The sequence below is a fragment of the Cervus canadensis genome, chromosome 17 (assembly GCF_019320065.1).
Source record: "Cervus canadensis isolate Bull #8, Minnesota chromosome 17, ASM1932006v1, whole genome shotgun sequence".
NCBI classification, from domain to species: domain Eukaryota; kingdom Metazoa; phylum Chordata; class Mammalia; order Artiodactyla; family Cervidae; genus Cervus; species Cervus canadensis.
Window position 1 is genome coordinate 42,439,268 of NC_057402.1, and position 4,673 is coordinate 42,443,940.

Consider the following 4,673-nt stretch of genomic DNA (forward strand, 5'->3'; position numbering starts at 1 on the left):
TCTTCCTCTCCTCGGCTTCCTCACACACAGCTGCCCATTTCCCTTTTATGGCTGCTGTTTTGTTTGAAAATAACTACTTCAAGCTCAGCCCAGACGATCTGTCTGTGACATTGTCTCCTCGACTGATTTCCCTAATGTCAATACCATATCAAATTCTTCCCGGGCTAGAAAGATAAGAACCAGGGCTATATTTAATGTGAGAAGGGACGCTGAGTATAGAACTCTTGCTTTTGTTAAAAATCAGAGTTTAGCAAAAGATGTTTGACAAGAGGGGAAGGGAGAAATGTAGCCTCGAGTCCTTTGAAAATTCTCCTTTCCTAGAAAGCACTTGGAGCGGCTCTCTTTAGAGCTTCAAATTTCCTGGGAGACAACTTAATGACTGCTCCATCGGTGTGGCCCCCTGCTGCCCTACCCCGTGTAATACTTTACCAAACATGCTGCTTCCTTTCTCCAACCCACCTGGCTTCATTTCACTGCAAAAACCAGGGCATAGACTCTGGCAGCTTCTGACAGGCATCTTCCTTCCACACCTGTTGGTACCAAAATGCCAAATGGACCGGCACGTCAGGTGATGGAGTAGGTCTAAGTGCTGCTGTCTCAGGAAGCTGGGGTATTTTGAAGAGCAGAAGTCTGACATTGAAATCCCAGTCTTTTACTAGTGGGCTGTGTGACTCTGGGTAACTTAAACAACCTCTCTGAGCCTCTGTGTAAAATTCTGATAATTATTCACTCTCTCTTCTGGGTCATCAATTCCTGGATGCTTGGAAGGGTCAGGAGAGCAGTCATCAACAAGCTGTGCAGACTGGCCTAGACCAGAACCCTCATAGAGGGCACGGGGGAAGCCAAGCCCAGCTGCTTTCTGCCTCCAGGCTTCTTCTGGTTATGAACCTGCTTAGTGATCTGGGAGGCACTATGGCAGTGAGCCCCCCTGTTTATTACCCACAATGAATCTGCTGGGCCCCGGGTTTCCAGGTGAGTCTCACTGGGCTGGCGCTTGTACATAAGACTACAACTTGTTCTTTCATTGGTTCTCTAGTTCCTCCCTAGTGCCCTTGCTAAGAATCCCACAGGGCTGCCAACTCAGGTTTGTGGAAACCACACCCCAGTTTCCTATCTCTGTACTGGGGCGTGGTTCCTATAGAGGGTAAGGGGTGGGGTGGGGAATGGAGTGGGGGATTGGGTTCCAAACAATGTCATTCAGGGCCTTCCCTGTCTTTCATGAGTGGTGACTATTACCATGTTCCATTTTGAAAAGAATGCCAGGTGTTTACATCTTATTAGCTCTTGAAGAAGCCAAGTAATGTTCAGAGTGGCTTTGGGACTTCCCCTGGTGGTCCAGTGGCTGAGACTCCATACTTCTACTCCAGGGTTCCATCCCTGATTGGGGAACTAAGATTCCGCTTGCAGGGGCCAGACAACCAGAGATGCTGCAGGGCTGTGACAGTGCTGGCTCGTCGGGCAGCTGGGAGCACTGCCTTGAAAACACCAACGTAAAGTGAATTCTGAGCATGAAAGAGTTTGATGACACAGAGCACTGAATTTCTTTGTTTGGAGTACAAGTTATCACCCTTTCTGGAGCACGTTTCAGTTCATTTCAGTTCAGTCGTGTCCTACTCTTTGCGACCCCATGGACTGCAGCACACCAGGCTTCCCTGTCCATCACCAACTTCCGAAGCTTGCTTGTAAACCGAGCACGTTTACAAGTTCTGTATGCAAACGATCTGATGGTGAAGAGCAGACAGTAATGGGATGTGAAAACCAGTCCTCCACACACTGCTCCAAATAAACAGCTGCCTTCTCTTCCCCCCAAAATGCTCTGCCCGTAATTAAGTGTACATCTCCTGCCCCAGCAACACAAATGGCATCTATGCTTCTTATGGACCTTTCTACTTGAAATACTTCCTCCTTGCAGATTTTACTTTGATTATGAAGCAGAAGTTACCAAGTGTCTATGTGCTGCCTTCCTATCAATCTGCATTACTGCGGTTTGGAGTCATGTTTGTAGGGCATGGACTCTGTCAAGGTGGTGTATTTAAGTTTACATCCCTGAAGACTACCTAGAAGGTGACTGTCCACATTTGGTGTTTGATATTCCCCTCTTTCACCTGCTAGTTGATCCCATTTCACATGAACTGGGGGCTTCTCAGGTGACTCAGTAGTAAAGAACCTGCCTATCAATGCAGGAGACATGGGTTAGATCCCTGGGTTGGGAAGATCCCCTGGAGAAGGAAATGGCTTGCCATTCCAGTATTCTTGTCTGAAGAATCTGATGGACATTGGAGCCTAGAGGGCTACAGTCCATGGGATTGCAAAGAGTTGGACATGAATGAGTGACTGAGCACACACTGAGAACACACAAAGGTGAACTGGATGCAAAGAGTATTTGCAAAGTGGCTGCTGCTGCTGCTGCTAAGCCACTTCAGTCATGTCCAACTCTGTGCAACCCCATAGATGGCAGCCCACCAGGCTCCTCTGTCCCTGGGATTCTCCAGGCAAGAATCCTGGAGTGGGTTGCCATTTCCTTCTCCATTGCAAAGTGGAGGTGGAACCATAATCATATTTGGCAAGTATTGATGTGTGCAAGGCGAGTTTTCTACAAGATTGATCCAACAAGTCCCCTAAACCCAGAGACTGCAATACTGGGTGTAAAATCTAGCTTTTGAAAAGTAAAGTGGTTGGCAGTGTTAAGGTGTGCATTGCTCATTTGTTTGGTCACCCTAAAATAGGATACCCCTACATATTTAGCTTTTCTCCGTAGAATCCTTCTGTACATGCTGAAGCCAGAGAGAAGATGATGACTCAGACAAAGCCTGAAGAACAGCATAATAAAAGTGTCCACTTTCTTGGCCTGTAATGGGTAAATCCTAGCTAAGGACAGCCTTTCAGTAAAGAAGAGAAAACAGTAACAGCTTAAGGGCTGGTGATTCTGGTGCACCATGAACTTTCCTGCTGGACTCAGGCTAGTAGAGTTGACTGATGGACTGTCAGCAGAGCAAACCGGCATGAGGAGTGGCTGACGTCAGTGTGGTCCGTGTGTGCTTAGGTTCTAACTGCAAGTTCTGGAAATCCCCTTTTTATGCACTGCATTACCTCTGGTAAAAGTATCTTTCTGGCGGTTATCTAGTTTAGTACTTTTGATTATTGGGGACTTGAGACTTATGTATTTTTTCTGAATATAATGCTAAAGGTAAGTTGCATTCATCTAAACTAGTGAAGTAGGCAGAGTTCAGTGCTATCTATGAATTTTAAGGCTTCCCTGTGGCTCACGTGGTAAAGAATCTGCCTGCAATGGGGGAGACCTGGGTTCTATCCCTGGGTCCAGAAGATTCCCCTGGAGAAGGGAATGGCAACCCATTCCAGTAATCTTGACTGGAGAATCCCACGGACAGAGGAGCTTGGCGGGCTACAGTCCAAGGGGTCGAAAAGAGTCAGCTCATGACTGAGCGACTGATGCATGAATTTTTTTTAATTTTAAAATTAATTTATTTATTTTAATTGGAGGATAATTACTTTACAATATTGTGGTGGTTTTTGCCACACATTGACATGAATCAGCCATGGTGTACATGTGTCCCCCATCCTGAACCCCTCTCCCACCTTCCTCCCCATCCCATCCCTCAGGGTTATCCCAGTGCACCAGCTTTGAGTGCCCTATTTCATGCATTGAACTTGGACTGGTCATCTATTTCACATATGGTGATATACATGTTTCATTTCTATTCTCTCAAATCATCACACCCTTGCCTTCTCCCACAGAGGCCAAAATTCTGTTCTTTATGTCTGTGTCTCTTTTGCTGTTTCACGTATAGGGTCATATTACCATCTTTCTAAATTCCATGTATATGTGTTAATATACTGTATGGGTGTTTTTCTTTCTGACTTATTTCACTCTGTATAGTAGGCTCCAGTTCCATCCACCTCATTACAACTGTTTCAAATGTGTTCTATTTAATAGCTGAGTAATATTCCATTGTGTATATGTACCACAGCTTTCTTATCCATTCATCTGCTGATGGACATCTAGGTTGCTTTCATGTCCTAGCTATTGTAAACAGTGCTGTGATGAACACTGGGGTACACATGTCTCTTTCAATTCTGGTTTCCTTGGTGTGTATGCCCAGCAATGGGATTGCTGGGTCATATGGCAGTTCTATTTCTAGTTTTTTAGGGAATCTCTGGAGCTTCCCTGGTGGATCAGATGGTAAAGCATCTGCCCACAATGAGGGAGACCCAGGTTTGATCCTTGGGTTGGAAAGACCCCCTGGAGAAGGAAATGGCAACCCACTCCAGTACTCTTGCCTAGAAAATTCCATGGATGGAGGAGCCTGGTGGACTACAGTCCATGGGGTCGCAAAGAGTTGGACACGACTGAGCGACTTCACTTCACTTTACTTAAGGAATCTCCACACTGTTCTCCATAGTGGCTGTACTAATTTGCATTCCCACCAACAGTGTAAGGGGGTTCCCTTTTCTCCACACCTTCTCCAGCATTTATAGTTTGTAGACTTTTTGATAATAGCCATTCTGACCAGTGTAAGATGGCACCTCATTGTGGTTTTGATTGCAGTTCTCTGATAATGAGTGATGTTGAGCATCTTCTCATGTGTTTGTTAACCATCTGTATGTCTTCCTTGGAGAAATGTAAGTTTAGTTCTTTGGCCCATTTTTTGATT

General features: G+C 45.6%; 1 pseudogene; it reads left to right on the top strand.

The window, feature by feature from the left end:
- The first annotated feature begins 944 nt into the window (after positions 1-944).
- LOC122454943 lies at positions 945-2,914 on the top strand (annotated as a pseudogene).
- The last annotated feature ends 1,759 nt before the right edge of the window (positions 2,915-4,673 follow it).